The 17,141-nt window shown below is 36.5% G+C and overlaps 1 protein-coding gene and 1 pseudogene across 1 annotated transcript in view; one reads left to right on the top strand and one right to left on the bottom strand.

Annotated features, from left to right (window-relative positions):
- The window catches only part of ADK (adenosine kinase), a 451,605-nt gene that overhangs the window by 139,949 nt on the left and 294,515 nt on the right, over positions 1-17,141 (top strand). The window lies entirely within an intron of this gene.
- LOC136136632 (proteolipid protein 2 pseudogene) lies at positions 15,341-15,792 on the bottom strand (annotated as a pseudogene).

Genomic DNA, 17,141 nt, shown 5'->3' with positions numbered 1-17,141 from the left:
TTTATTGATTAATGCTTTCCCTTTGAATTGTGATTATGGGCCAGAGAAGTGGAAAATTGACAAACAAAGGTTGAACAATTTCTAGTTTTTTAAACTAACTTTTATTAGATTTAGACTTACACTGTATAATTATCCTGCATACTTCCAAAGCTCAAATTTAATCATAGTATTAAAATATTGTAGGTTGTAAAATATTGTGTGTAGTGGCCTGAGGAGATGAGGTCTTTGTATTTGTCAGCTGATTTTGTTTGTTTGTTTGTTTAACATTCCGCTGGTCACTTTGTGAGCTCAGGTTAATGGAACAAAGACAGTTTACTTCTGTATTAGTTTCCTCAGGCTGCCGTAACAAAATACCACTGACTGGTTAGCTTCAACAACAGAAATTTATTTTATTACAGTTTTGGAGGCTGATGCCATCTAAGAAGAAGGTGCTGTCAGGTTTGGTTTCTCGTGAGGGCTCCTTCCTGGCTTGTAGATGGCTGCCTTCTCACTGTGTCTTCATGTGGAGGTGGGGTAGTAGGGTGAGCGTTCGGTTCTCCAGGAACCAAATCAACTGTATCTTAGTCTTGGATTTTCCAGCCTCCAAAAAAATTTTTTTTGTTGTTCAAGCCATGCAGTCTATAATATTTTGTTATGGCAGCCTGGGCAGACTAAGACAAGTTATATACCCAAAAGAATTGAAAGCAGGGTGTGGAAGACATACATGTAAACCCATGTTCATAGCAGCATTATATTCACAATAGCTAAAATGTGGAAGCAACCCAAATGTCCTTCAGTGAATGAATGGATAAACAAAATGTGATATATGCACACAATGGTATATTTTTCAACCTTAAAAAATAAGGAAATTCTACCACATACTACAATATGGGTGAATCTTGAGCATATATACTAAGTGAAATAACCCAGTCACAGAAGGACTAATGATGATGATTCCAGTTATATGAGGTACCTAGGTTAATCAAATTCATAGAGATGGGAAGTAGAATGGTGGTTGCCAGGAGTTGTGGGAGGGGGAAATGAAGAGTTATTGCTTAATGGGCATAGCGTTTCAGTTTTACAAGATGAAAAGAGTTGTAGAGATAAATAGTGGTGATCGTTGTACAACAATGCAAATGTACTGTATGCTTTAAAATGATTAAAAAGGTAAATTTTGTATATATCTGTTTTACTACATTTAAAAAATAAATCGAAAATAGATTCTAGGAATGCTTCAAAAGGGAGTGATATCAACTTGATTCAAGTTACGGATTTCATTTGTTTATTCAATAATCAAATGAGGCGACATAACAAGTCAAAAGCATGGGCTTGCTCTTGGGGCCATGGGAGTCCATTAGAACTGGGTTTGAGTTCAAGCTTTGTCACTTTATTGGCTATGAAAGCACGAGCAACTTTTATGGGCCTTTCACCTGTAAATGGAGGTTAATGCTTATTGCAGGTGGAAGTTGTAAGGATTTATGAGATAATGAATGTTTTAAAAAATTATGCTTCTTTTTGTTTTAATTAATTTATTTATTAATTTTTTTTGGCGGTGTTGGTCTTCGTTGCTGCGCACAGGCTTTCTCCAGTGGCAGTGCACGGGCTTTCTCTAGTTGCGGTGAGCGGGGGCTACTCTTCATTGCAGTGCGCAGGCTTCTCATTGCAGTGGCTTCTCTTGTTGCAGAGCACGGGCTCTAGGCATACGGGCTTCAGTAGTTGTGGCACGTGGGCTCAGCAATTGTGGCTTGTGGGCTCTAGAGTGCCGGCTCAGCAGTTGTGGCACATGGGCTTAGTTGCTCCATGGCATGTGGGATCTTCCCCGACCAGGGCTCGAACTCGTGTCCCCTGCATTGGCAGGCAAACTCTTAACCACTGCACCACCAGGGAAGTCCGTATCCTACTTTCCAAAAGAAAGTTTGGAAAGTTTTGAAAGGGCCTTTTCCCCCCCCATTTTTATGAATTTTCTTCATCTTAACAGAATGTAAATTTACCCATTCATGGACAGAACAACCAGTTTTTTGGCTCTCATTCACATAAAAATACTTATTTCAATGTAGTCTTCAGTTGAACATCTTGTTTGGGTTTTTAGTTCCCCTACTATTTTGAGAGGGCTTTTCTTTTACATCTGATTGATGATTCAACTACATAATTGCCCAGTTATAATTTATGACTCGGGTAACCACAGAGTTTTGAAAAACATTCCTTTAGAAGTACTTTTCTTTAGAAGGAGAATTCTTCAGATTTTCCTTGGCAGTCATTAACAGGAAGAACTGATTCCTTTGTACATAAAACAGATATTTGTTGGGCATTTGCTATGTGCTAGTCATTGTTCTAGGTAGTAGCTGGTAACATAAGCTATGTCATCTAAATTTTAAGTAAAATGTGATAAAATATTTAGAGCCTTAGAGTGAACAATCTTGATATAATCTTGCTTGAATCTATTGTGGTGAATGAATGAGGTTGAGCTTTACGCTGTTTAAGAAGTCTATCCAGGGACAGCCCATCCGGGAAGGTTCTGGTTTTTGTTTTCTGTTAATGTACTTGATTGCTTGATTTTGGGGTTTTGTCTTCTTTTCTTATTTATTTATGTTCTCCTTCACCTCTGAGAACAACTGGATTACAGTCTTCCATTTTCTCTATCACTCTAGGTTACTGAAGAAGGAAATACTGCACAACAAATACCAGTTCAGTGTAGCTACACTAACTGGATGTATGCTAGGTGCTGTGAACTGTAGATCTAAAATTAGGACCAAGAATAAGAGTAAGAATTCAGTCATCATCAAAGTATTCATAAACCATTTTTTTAATTTTTTGATGTGGACCATTTTTAAAGTTGTTACTGAATTTGTTAAAATATTGCTTCTGTTTTATGTTTTGGTTTATTGGGTGCAAGGCATGTGGGATCCTAGCTCCCAGACCAGGGATTGAACCTGCACCCCCTGCATTGGAAGGCAAACTCTTTAACTGTTGGACCGCCAGGGAATTCCCCATAAACCATTTAATTCTATATGTTTTTCGTTAGCATATGCCACCTGTAATACGTGATTTTTGTTACAGGTATTTTGAAAATAGTTCAGTTCTTCTGTAAAGACAAGAATAATAACAAGGTAGATGAAATTCATAGATAGTAACCTGGTAGGTTTTAAGACTGAGGCAAAACTCATAGGATATTTTAAGTATAGATAGTAAATAAACAAGTAGCTTGGGAAACAGGCAAAGTTGATACAATTTGTTAAATATAAATAGCAAGTAAGTTTGTAACCTGTAAGACTGCTAAAGACAGAATAAAGAAAACCTGTGTTGTAACAAACAAGAGTATTACTGATACATAGAAAGAGATGGAAAGACCGTATTATGATCATATACCACTAGGCTTACTTCTCCAAAGATCACTCATTAGTGAAACTTACTGTGTTCTCATTCTAACCTCCACATACATATAACCCAGGAAAGGCAAATAAAGCCATGGCTGTTCAGGCTCTTTTCCAAAGTGTTCCTGATTTTTAATATCTCCCAGGGACTCCTGTCTGTAGGCCCCCTTGCTCAAACTGTGGCCTTGTTCTCATAATGATACCATCATCATCAGGGAAGGCAGATGAGGTGAAAAGCAGATGATGTTTGAACATTCAGGCAGTGTGGTCCTTATACTTGTTTGCACCCTGTGTGTTAACTTACTCCAACTCTCTCCCTTGCTTCTTGTGTGTTTTAAATGGATACATCTGTGTTAAACATCTTAATTTGGTTGGTAGGCCCTTTCCATTCTGTGTCCTCTGGGATAGTTTGCTTATGTATGTATTGATACTTGGAGTCTACCAGGGCTTTAAGATAATTTCCCCACATCACACCAGGTTTAGATCAATTTTTCCTTGTTCGGTAGTTTAACAACAATAACTGTCATGGTAGCTATGGAAAAATATGCTGAAACATTGAAAGAGAATGTTACTTGGCAAAAATCATCACCTCTATGAAAGAAGAACTGGAAGTCATATGAAGAGTAAAGGTTAACATTGACAATGTAGAGCTCATTCTGTCAGATCTTACCAACAATCATACTTTGATATATCAAGTGATGTGACAAATCATGTCAACAAGAAAATGTTCCCATTAGCTCTTAGATAATTTAATTTGTTAAAACATGTTTTTGAAGATTTTAATGAAACCACAGGCAACATAAAGCAGTATTGTTGATATCATTTCCAAATATAATTTCTAGACTTTTCTCATCTACATACTTGACAGACAGTGCAAATTTAAATTTTGACAAATTCTATTCAGTGTAAACTTATTAATGAAAATATTTTATCTTCTCAATATCCTGCACACCTTGTATACAACACTGCTAAAAAAAAAAGAGATGTGATTTGCTTACCTATGATATTGATGCTTTCATGGTGAACATTTTTGGTCACTTTTCAGTTTTTTAAAAATGTACAGATGCACTTAATGTGATTTTTGATTTAAAAAAAATGGAAAGAGATAGCCTCCTTGGACATGTGCCTAAAAGATGGCTATAATTGTTGCTGGACCTAGAAAATATGTCCTGCAGTATAATATTTTTAGAATGTGAGACAAGAAGAATGTCCTTATCTAATGTGGCAATACATTGAAGATGAGAATGCAGAGAAAGATTACAGTAAAACAAAAATTTATATGCCATTTCTCCAAAAGTGTTTGATGATATTTGAAGAGGCCATAAGGAGGCTAGGAAAAACTCATATAACAAACAAATGATTCATTTTTGTGTAATATGACTGCTTTATATCTCAAGAGGGGAAAAAGTTTACTATAGAAGGGCAGCCAACTTAAATAGGGCTTTCTCAATGTCTTTACTAAAACTGTAAGTTACTTGGACTCCAACTTTGATAACAGAAATTGCAATCACCATTGTGGTTTGGAGTATTTTGAAATAATGTTCATTTTAGGCATGGATAGTATATGTAATGAATCTGTAAATGCAAAGGACATGATTGAATAAGCAGTTGGAATACCAAAACAAGAATTTAGATAGATTCAAGGTAGGTGAATATTTTGTAGAGCTAGAAACTAATTCTTGTATATCTAAATGCCTGCTATTGCTAGTAAATAAAATTCTAAGTATTCCATGCTCAAATGCTTTTGTTGAAAGAATGTTTAGCTTGATGTCATCATGTTGGACTGACACCAAGAATGTGGAGATAACAGCAGAGCCATAAGTCAAAGTGAAATTTACTTTTAACTATATTCAGTTTTACCACACATTAAAGAAGGTATCCTATGGTTTTAATCAGTTCAAAGAAGTATTATTGGAAGGGAAACACACAGAGTTAAAATATTCTTTTATTTCATGGGACAAAAAGGAACACGTCATTGTTATTTTTTTCTAAATTTTGGTAACATCTGTTTAATCCAACTGTACTTACCTTCTTTTTAAAAATCTTATATTTATGTACGTTAAGAACATACAATATGGCCTATAGAAATTTAAATACGTAAAAAGAGTTTTAAAAAATTAAAATGAGTTGCCATATTTATTTAAACAAAAGAAATGATTGTTAAGTTTTCCCATACATACACTGTTTAGTTAGTCCTTCTTTTAATTATTACTAATTGCCACTTGTTAATTATTTATATTGTTTCATTTAAATAATAGCACTTATGTAACAGTAAAGGAAATAATACAGAATAGTATATAATTTCAGTTAAGTACTGAAATAATAACCATGGACTGGGTGGCTTAAACAAGAGAAATTAATTTTCTCACAGATCAAGGAATCTTAGAAGTCTAAGATCAAGGTGTTGGCTACTATGGTTTCTTCAGGGTCCTTTCTTCTCTTGCTGCTTCTTCAAATATTTGTTCTTCTGTGCATACGCTTCGTGTCTCTGTGTATGTTCCTATTAATTCTTTTTTTTTTTTTTTTTTTTTTTTTCTTGCGGTACGCGGGCCTCTCACTGTTGTGGCCTCTCCCCTTGCGGAGCACAGGCTCCAGACGTGCAGGCTCAGCGGCCATGGCTCACGGGCCCAGCCGCTCCGCGGCATGTGGGATCTTCCCGGACCGGGGCACGAACCCGCGTCCTCTGCGTCGGCAGGCGGACTCTCAACCACTGTGCCACCAGGGAAGCCCCCTATTAATTCTTATAAAGACACCAGTTAGATTGGATTAGGGCCTAACATAAATGCCTCATTTTAACTTAATGACTCCTTTAAAGCCCCAATCTCCAAATATAGTTGCATTCTGAAATCTTGGAGGTTAGGGCTTCAACATATGAGTTTTGGGAGGACACAGTTTGTCCATGACAAGTACTCATTTGTTTATATTTTTAAATTTTTGGTAGTATACCATTTTGATTCCCATCTTATTTACTTTTTTGTATGTGTTTTAGTTATTTTCTTGGTTAATATGGGGATTACAATTAACATTCTAAACTTATAACAACCTAGTTTGAATAGTACCAACTGAGTTTCAGTGGCATAAACACTGTGCCCCTTTATATCTCCATCCTCCCCCTTTATATTGTTGTTGTTCCTGATTATATCTTTCATTGTGTGCTCATTAACACAGATTTATAATTATTGTATAATTCATTTTACCTTTTAAATCCTCTAGGAATAAAAGAGGAGTTGCAGACCAAAAGTGTGGTAATACTGGCTTTTTTTTTTTGCCTTAGAATTCTTCATTAATTTTCTTCTTCAGGCACTACTTGGCCATTTTAAAGGCACATCAAGTTTCTTTTTAACGTCTTTATTGGAGTATAATTGCTTTACAATGGTGTGTTAGTTTCTGCTCCATAACAAAGTGAATCAGTTATACATACACATATGTCCCCATATCTCTTCCTTCTTGTGTCTCCCTCCCTCCCACCCTCCCTATCCCACCCCTCTAGGTGGTCACAAAGCACAGAGCTGATCTCCTGTGCTATGCAACTGCTTCCCACTAGCTAGCTATTTTACGTTTGGTAGTGTATATATGTCTATGCCAATCCCTCACTTTGTCACAGCTTACCCTTCCCCCTCCCCATATCCTCAAGTCCATTCTCCAGTAGGTCTGTGTCTTTATTCCCGTTTTGCCCATGGGTTCTTCATGACCTTTTTTATTTTTAGATTCCATATATATGTGTTAGCATACAGTATTTGTTTTTCTCTTTCTGACTTACTTCACTCTGTTCAGCCACTATGGAGAACAGTGTGGAGGTTCCTTAAAGAACTAAAAGTAGAACTACCATACGACCCAGCAATCCCACTACTGGGCATATACCCTGAGAAAACCATAATTCGAAAAGAATCATGTACCAAAATGTTCATTGCAGCTCTGTTTACAATAGCCAGGACAGGAAGCAACCTAAGTATCCATCAACAGATGAATGGGTAAAGAAGATGTGGCATATATATACAATACTGGCTTTTATATTTTCCTATGTAGTTACCTTCATCACTGTTCTTTATTTTTTGTTATGTTTTTAGGTTACTGTCTAGTGTCCTTTCATTTCAGTCTGTAGGACTCCTTTTAGCATTTCTTGTAGGACAGGTCTACTATTAACAACCTCCTTAAGCTTTTGTGTTTATCTGGGAATGTCTTAATTTTTCCTTTATTCTTATTTATTTATGTATTGGCTGTGCTGTGCAGCTTGTGGGATCTCAGGTCCCCAACCAGGGATTGAACCTGGGCCACAGCAGTGAAAGCCTGGAATGCTAACCACTAGGCCACCAGGGAACTCCTTATCCTTTACTCTTAAAGAATAGTTTTGCCAGATGTAGAATTCTTGGTTGATGGTTCTTTTATTACTTGAAATATGTCATAGCATTGCCTTCTGGCTTCCATGGTTTCTGATGAGAAATCAGCTTGCTTGCTTGCTTATTTATTCATTTATTTGTTTGTTTACTTGTTTGTTTGTTTATGGCTGCATTGGGTCTTTGTTGCTGCACACGGACTTTCTCTAGTTGCAGCAAGCGGGGGCTTCTCACTGCGGTGGCTTCTCATTGCGGAGCACAGGCTCTAGGCTCATGGGCTTCAGTAATTGTGGCACGTGGGCTTCAGTAGTTGTGGCGCACAGGCTTAGTTGCTCCGTGGCACGTGGGATCTTCCTGGACCAGGGCTCGAACCCATGTCCCCTGCATTGGCTGGCGAATTCTTACCCACTGCACCACCAGGGAAGCCCGAGAAATATTATTAATATTATTGAGGACCCCTTACTCTTGACAAATTGCTTCTCTCAGCTTTTAAGATTCTTTCTCTTTCTTTTGATAATTTAGTCAAGTCTTGGTGTGAATCTCTTTGGGTTTATTCTCCTTGTAGTTCATTGAGCTTCTTGGATGTGTAGGTTCATATATTTCATCTATTTGGGAATTTTTTGGCCATGTGTCTTCAAGTATTTTTTTCTGCTCCTTTCTCTCTTCTGCAATTCCTCCAGTACATATGTTGGTGTACTTGATAGGGTTTTGTTTGTTTATTTTTGTTTTAGTGCTTCTTTGGAAAGAGTTTGGAGCCGCATACCCCATCAAGTTGCTCCATAATTATCATTATTTATGTATTTTTTGGTCTGTTATATTTGTTCCTGTGTTGGGATTCTAAAAAGTTGGTCACTCTGTTTTAAGGCCAGTGACCTATTGTTTTCTATTCTTATGCTGGGCTGTTGGTTTTCATAAACCTTACCTACTTAACTTATTTGTATTACCTCTTTGCAATCTTTATTTTATACTGTTGTATACACTCTCAACCTTTAGAGCCTCATAACAGCCTGTGAGATAGGAAAAAAGATGTGATCTCATTTTAATGAAAAGGATTCTGATTAAATAAGATCGATTAAAATGTCATGGTTGGTAACTAAGCAGATCAGAATTGGAACCCAGGTCTTCTAACTGGAAACTTCTGATTGCTCTCCTTACTGGAGATTTCTCTCTCTTCCTTAGTGGACTTCAGTTTTGACTTGTCCATATATGTTAGATTTGAGTAGCGTTTCACATACTCTCTCCACTTTTTACAGTCTGCTTCAATTTGGGAAGAATTGGAGGTTGTCAGAGAGAATCAAGTAGCCATCATTTTTAATACAGTCCAAATTAAACCAACTCTTTCCTTCATGCTTTTGAGGGACAGCAGCTTTTTTGGTGTTTGGACATCTTTTTGCTCCATTTGCAGTATATGCTTTTTTCTGACTCGTATTTTTCAGAAGCCTCATGACCAGCTACCTGTAGTATTCCTATATTGTTTTAAGTTATATAAGTTCACTATTAAGTTTCCTGCAAATTGATTTACTGATCTTTCTAATGTTCTATACCTGTTAAAAATTAGTCATTTTTGCATATGTTCTGGGCAGCTGATCAAATATTTTAAGTGCCTTCTCAGTCTTTGTTACCTGAAGTATATATAAGTAGATCATCGTTGGACTCAATTATTTCTTCTTCCTCTCATCCCCCAAAGTGTTGAGGCTATATGGATTTTTATGATTTGCTATTCAATAATAAAAAGTAATCATTTTCTTACTACTTTAATAACTGCCATTTTTTTCTAAATAAAGTATATTTTTCTCATTTAAAGCAAAGATCTTAGGGATAAAATAGTATTCATTCTTTGCTATAATTGAAATCATTTATTAAAAACTACTAAATGTGTATATGTTCCTTGCCAAATAGCCCTCTCTCCTCCATTTTTCTTCAGGAAGTAAAATATGTTCCTAATTACAAATTTTCTTCCTTAATCATTTATATAAATCCATCAGTAATAGATTTGATTCTTTTCTTCACGTAAGTATTAAACGTTTCTCTTGGTCACTTGAATTCTTATATCCTTACTTCTAATTCCTCACTGGTTCTCTCATTATTGACTTTTCAATCTTTCTTTTTGTCACCTCTCTCACAGTTAGATAAGCCTCTATGTTTAACTTCTAGTGAAATTTTAAGCAAGCTTTTGTTTTGTTTTTAATGGAATTTTGAGAAAACTGTCTTGTGCCAGTATTTTTATGTTTTATACAGGATAGCTGCTGGGGTGTGTGGAGGGGGGAGAGGTGCTTTAATTGTTTTTTTCCTACAAACATCATGTAATGAACCAGTTTTCAGAATTGTGTTTTAAAGTTTTCCCAAACTCTTTGTATATTGAATACCTAAAAACATTTTTTATAAAGTTTATACAATTATGTTTGAATGAATAGAAACATGTTCAACGCAGAATTGTAAAGTTGATATTTTAAGAACCATGTAGCATTTCCAATTAAGTCATAGTATTTAGAAATTAAAATTGAGAGCCTCATGTTTTCTTTTGTAGACCTTTTTTTAAAAAAAAAAAACCAGTTAATCTATGTGGCTTTCCTGTATGAATAAATATTATTCTGATTATCTCTTTTTATGACCTATTTCACCTGAAGAAACTATATAGAGATTAAACGGCATTTTAGTAGATATATCTCAGAATCTGGGAACAGTGCAGACTGCTTAGATCTAAAGGGAAGAAACGACATTGGAGTGATCAAAGAGAATTCTCCCTTCTAATGCCTTACACCTGGAGCAGTTGCAGAACTGTCAATAGCACAACTACATTTATAAATATCAGAGCAGGCTGTGGCAGACGGTGGGTGATACAACACAGAGTCTTGTCAAACCTTTATGTCACTAAAAAGGAGGTTCCTTTTAGTGCCAATTTTAAGATTAATGAATAATTTTAAGTAACTTAGGTCTTAAAAAGTAAAATTGACTATTAAAATTGTGAATTTCTCCTTGCAGTTGAAAAATTTAAGTATGAATTAACACCTCCCTTCTTTGGTAATCTTTTTCTTTGTTGAATAAGACTGAGAGATTTTAGTAGCTAAACTAAGGTGAAGAAAGTAGTGTTTTGTTTTCCTGAAGGATATTTTTAATGTGTTTGTGACATCCTTCTATGTTAAATCAGATTCTTTAATGTAAAGCAAAACCTATATTTTCTCTCTTCCTTTCTATCTCCCCCTCTTCTTTTCTCTTTCCGTCGTCTTTTCTTTCTGCTTTTTGTCCTTTAAGCCTTATTTTATGTCTTGTGTTAAGGGATTCTTTTGCCACTGTTAGTAAAACATGCTTTTAGTTTTGTCTCAGTAGTTAAGGTGTGCTCTGAGGTTGTTTAGTATAAATCTACACCTACACATCATAAACTATCCACTTTATGAAAGAAAGCATACCTTTTACACTTATGAACCTTAATGTGGTACATTGTCTTGCAGTATGACATTAAACATGGGTACAGTTTGGGATTGTGTCTCCTGCCTAAGAGCAAAGCAACAAGTGCTTCAGTAAGGAAAACCACAAGTTGCAGGATCTTCTTTCATTCAGGGGATAAAATTCTTGCCTTGATTCCATTCCTTTTCATTCTATTTTGTAATTAGGTTTCAGGAACTTTAAAAAATAAATGTCTTGTTAATTAATATATTTATCTGAACTGAAAAATAAAGTCAGATCTTTTTGGGAGAGAAAAATGTCTCATTTGTTTGGTTGGTTGGGCAGTGAATATGGTGTTTGCCATTTAAATTAAATAGTGGTACTGTCAACTGCCATGTTTTTAAAGACAAGCTTTTCTAGAGTACTTCTGTTTTCTTTGGTAGTTTTGGCAACAAGATACTTGAGAGAAAATAAAAAACAAAATAGTCTAAATTTTAGCTTAGCACAGCGTAGTGGCTTAGGGAATGTGCTGTGCAATAAGCAAAGCTGGGCAAGTACAAACTTGGGCAAGTCACCTAACCGTTTTTTTAATATAATATGTTTTATTTATTTATTATTTATATTTTATTTATTTTATTTATTTGTTTTTTAAAATTTATTTTTGGCTACGTTGGGTCTACGTTGCTAAGCTCAGGCTTTCTCTAGTTGTGACGAGCCAGGGCTACTCTTCGTTGTGGTGTGCTTCTCATTGCAGTGGCTTCTCCTGTTGCAGAGCACAGGCTCTAGGCACGCGGGCTTCAGTAGTTGCAGCATGCGGGCTCAGTAGTTGCGGCGCGTGCACCCTAGAGCGTGCGGGCTTTGGTAGTTGTGGTGCATGTGCTCAGTAGTTGTGGCACACAGCCTCAGTAGTTGTGGCGCACGGGTTAGTTGCTCTGCGACATGTGGGATCTTCCCGGACCAGGGGTCAAACTCCTGTCCCCTGAATTGGCAGGCGGATTCTTAACCACTGCACAACCAGGGAAGTCCCAAATCACCTAACCTTTTCAAGTTTCAGTTTCCTCTTCTGTAAAATGGGAATAATGGTAGTACTTTTATAGGCTAACATTCTTAAAAGGGAAAATGGGACTCTCAGACATGCAATGAACACGTCAACAATTTTATTTAACTCTAATTAGTGTACAGGTAAGATGTTGCAATTTATTTAAAGGGGAATTCAAAGACTGGAGGTATGTGTGGTCCATGAAATCAATCTACAAATATTACAAAACTGACTTTGGTGGGGTGGTGGATTTCATTTGTGTCTCTACAGGGCAGATTTTATTTTCTGATTTTTTTTTATAGGCAATAATTATTGCTATAAGTAATACACAATTTACAAACTCATGAAATAGCTCAAAGGTATATGCTTCATGATAGGGAAGAATAATTCTAATCCTTGTATTTTCACAGATTTTATTAAGAATAGTTGTTGAGCTGGTAACATAATTGTTTTCCCTTTTTAGCCTATTGCTATAATTTATTATTTTAATATTTTCCCTTTTATTAGTTTTGTATTCATTAAAATATAAGCATCATGAGGGCAGGCACTTTCTTTTGTTCCCTGCTGTATGTCCTCAACATCTCCAATAATCTCTGTGACTTGGAAGACTTTCAGTGAACATATTTTGAGTGATTGAAGTGATTAATAGATACAACCCTATATGAGAAAGTTGTATTTTTCTTTACTGCTCGATTCTCTGGTTTGTATTAATTTTATTTTGTTTTTTGACAGGGCAAAAGCATAATTTCTGTACAAGCATAGGTATTTATTTTAATCTAATTATTGAATTTTTTCTTTTAATGTCATGCGTTGGTATATTTTGACAGCGATATAAACAAAGTTTATAATGAAGAGTATTACCATTGGAGGCAAAGATCTGGATTCTAGACCTGGTTCTTCTCTGAGTGGCCGTCAACTCTTTGAGCAGTAGTTTCTTCACAAGTAAAATGAGATGATAAAACACTATAACCTTGGAGTTTATTAAGAGAATTAAATGTGATAATACACATAAATTACCTAGGAAGATTCATGGCACATAGTAAATGATCAAAATAGTTAAGCTGTGCTGTTAAACTATTATTTTAGTTGGGTTTGATTTTTGGTTTATTATTTCATGGAGTTGTAAAAGTTTATATTTATTCTGTAAAAGCAGTCATTTCAATAGTGTCCTAAAAATCTGTGCTTACATATACAGTTAGTTATATAACTATCTCTGATTTGAAGGACTCACATGTGTAATGTAATACAATGGTGATTTGTCACATAAATAATAGATACGATAAAGTAAAATGTGGGACCCTAATGAATACCCTTTTATAAGTTGGTATTCAAGATGTTTACATTCTTTTTAATACATGCTCTCATAAGATATTCACCATACTGAATAAAATAACATCGTGATTGTTACTTGGAACAATGAACAATTTAGCTAACTTCTGAAGCTTAAATCAAAGGTTTGAATTTTGCTTAACAATACATTTTGAGCTATATAAATAAGGAATTTTAAAGCATTTGATAATCATTTAAGTTTCCCCATTAAGCCCTGAATTTAGTTGATAATATCCAAGACAAAGCATATAGGAAAATAATGGTTTTTTTTTAAATTTTAAATTGAGTATTATTGCAAAATGTTCTTGATTCCACTGGAAGAAATTCAGATTATGTAAAAGAAAATGTTTCAGACAATTTTTATTGTAGCAGTACTTTATGAATAGGCTCTTAAATATAGCAGCTTATTGATAAAAATTTTGAATTTGTAAATGAATCAGGCATCTGTCTTAAATCTTATGAAATTGCTCTTCATTCTTCATAGATATAGTCTGCATATTGTAGTTCACTATCAACTTCTGGAATCTATAATAATGAATTGTCAAGTTGAGAATCTGTGATATTACTTTCCAGGTTCTACTAATTTGCCTGCTAGTCATCTTTAACTGTAAGAAAGTGAGCCAAAAGCTGGCTTCCTAGGTACTATCCTGTTACTCTATCCTGTACATTGCTGCTTATAGGTGACCAAATACTGAGAACCCCCATTCCCCACTTCTTGTCTTTTGTTTTCCCCCTCAGAGGCATTGTTGCCATCCATTAAGAGCCAGTAACTTCCTATTTTCTAAGTTTATTTCTGTACCAGTCAATATTCTTATTCCACCTTTGGCATTTTCAGGAGCATGTATTCACATTGATTTATAAAGTTATTTAAATATATACCTGTTTAATATTTGTATTATTAGGAAATGAAAGGCCTGATCTTCTGTTAATGAAATTTGAAATAAGTGCAAGGTAAATAGGATGAGGTATATTTTCTCTTTTTGAAATTAAACTGTGTGTATGTTTGGCCCTGAAGATATATATGTATGCATGTATACACAGAGTTTGTGAGGTAAAATGAAGAATTGACGTAAGGAACCTTATCTCATTCTACTGTCCTACCTGGATCCCTCCCATGTAAAGCGTTTAGAATCCAGTATGCAGTGATGCAATGCTTGGCCTCATTTTCATAGACCTTACTTGATAGTAATTGTGGTCCATCCCATCATGACAGCTATAATTTCCTCCTTTCACAAAGTCTCTACGTGGAAATTAACGGCTATGCAGTGAGCTTTTCAAATAAGGGAGAAGAAGATTGGATGGATGGGTGGAAGTTAGCTGACCATTGAGAAGCTCTGTTCTTGGTAGGCGTAGCAGGTTGATTGCATGTGGTGTCTAGTTAAATTGAAGAACTTTGCCGTTTACTGTTTGTGTATTTAGAAGTGATTTAACAACATGTAACAGAAAACTGAAAATTTTGAGGATTTAAAAATTTGAGATCTGGCGGAATAAGAAACTTAGGTTTGATTTTTTTTCCCCCTAATAATCTGCTTATTATTTATTTATTCCTCCACAGAGCCCCCTTCCCCCACCCCCCCACACACATACACGGACACTGAAGAGGTTGTTTGGAATGGGTTACAACCTGGGGCCTGGAGTCTTGAAATCTGAGGCACCCTCTTCCGTCATTCTGTGGCTTAGGTGGGGGTATTGTCCAGGCAGAACTGGTGTCTCCGTTTGGATACTGCAGAAGGAAGGGGAACCTAGGCACACCCATAAAGGTGGCCATACCCAGAGGAGTTGATTGGCAGGCTGGAAGACAAATTTTCTCGATAAAGGCACTTTTACCTCAGTTGTGGGCTGGGAGGAATTATTTCGATGGCGGTGTTATTTGCAGGTTGCTGAGAGAAATGAAGGGAGTTCACCTACATTGGGCCATCTGCAGGGTCAGTAGGGGCTGCTGTATGTCTTTGCTGCCGCAAGGGGAAGGTAATGTAGGCATCATAGCCAAAGAGTAATGTAGGGATTAGGCCCAGTACCCCTGCAATGATTTTGGAGTGGTTTCCTCTCTCACCAAGCACAACAATGGAGGTGATCAGGTAGAGGATGACCGCTATGAGGGTTCGGAAGAAATCACTCCAAGGCCAGTTGATCTGTATCTTGGTGTGCAGGTCACACATGTAGACGACAAAGAGAGCAGCAAAGATCATCTCTGTCACCGACAAGGATGAGTATCCTGATGTCGAGGCACCGAAGCAGATCAGAATCACCAGGCACAATATAATTTCAGCAAACAGGAGAATTCCCTGTCGGGGGCGTGAGAAGTTGGAGCAGGCGGCCCAGCAGCCGGGGCCGAGAGGCGCTCGGAATCCACCATGGCGTGGACCGGAGTCCTGAGAGGCACAGAGGATCTGCTCTCTTGTGCGTTTGAGGACGGTGCACACCCAGACATCTTGCTCGCTGTCTGACCGGAAAGGGGGCCCTTGGGCGAAGGGAGAGGTTTGATTTTATGAAAGCAATACCAGTTATAGTCCTTTATGAAGATAGCATACAATTTATGCAAATATAATAATTTAAAAATATGTTTCATTAGATAGATCAGATTACTTTCAGTTATGTTCAGAATAGTAATTATTCATATTTATGGACCACTAGGGATTTGTGCTTTATGTAACAGTTGTCACCTTCTCTCTTTCTTTTTTTTAAAATAAATTTATTTTTGGCTGTGTTGGGTCTTTGTTGCTTTGCACAGGCTTTCTCTAGTTGTGGCGCGCAGGTTTCTCATTGCGGTGGCTTTTCGTTGCGGAGCATGGGCTCTAGGCGCACAAGCTTCAATAGTTGTGGCACACGGGCTGAGTACTTGTGGCTTGGGGGTTCTAGAGCGCAGCCTCAGTAGTTGTGGCGCACGGGCTTAGTTGCTCCACAGCATGTGGGATCATCCCTGATCAGGGCTCGAACCTGTGTCCTCTGCATTAGCAGGCGGATGCTTAACCACTGCGCCACCAGGGAATTCCCGTCACCTTCTCTTGTATTAAAAATTGAATGAAATGTTCATCAGGTAGACTAATACAACTCACATAGGAAAGTAATATTTGAACCATGTGATTTATCTAAAAATACTGGGGAACTAAAAAGTAATACCTCTGTGAAGCATTCATATAAATGTGTCATTTGTCTGAAATAGTGAAAGTCTAAGTATATAGAGCAGTACTTTAAATTATTTAGAGTAGGTCATTTTCCCTTCCCCAAACTTACAGATTTAATCCTACCCTGAGGAAAATTATACTAAATGTGAAAGATTGTAGTCAGTAATAACGTAGTCAGTGTTGCATTTTTTTTAAAGCAGGGACTATCAATTCTTAACCATCTCCTTTAGGCCCCTGTGGGATGAAGGTTAATTTTATAGCAGCAGTGACTACAAGTAATGTACATTGCTGGGGACATGTACAAAGCTGACTTGATAGGGCTTGTACTTTTGGAGTGACTGTATAGTAGGTGGAAGTAGCAAGCTCAGCCTTTGGGCTCTTCTATGTGTAATCAAACCTTTCATGTAGGAATTTGTGGCAGGTTGGTACTTCCCCCTCATACCCCCTTATTTGTAGGGTTTCTTAACATTTTTTAAATGGTTTTAATTGTTAAACTTAGAACACATTTTAGAAAATAGAAATGTAAAGAAAGAAAAAATGACAGTAACCTCTTTTTTATTTTCCAGTTGTATGTGAGTCA

Source organism: Phocoena phocoena, chromosome 16 (genome assembly GCF_963924675.1).
Source record: "Phocoena phocoena chromosome 16, mPhoPho1.1, whole genome shotgun sequence".
NCBI classification, from domain to species: domain Eukaryota; kingdom Metazoa; phylum Chordata; class Mammalia; order Artiodactyla; family Phocoenidae; genus Phocoena; species Phocoena phocoena.
Note: the sequence above shows the minus strand (reverse complement) of the source record. Positions and strands in the feature narration are given on the sequence as shown.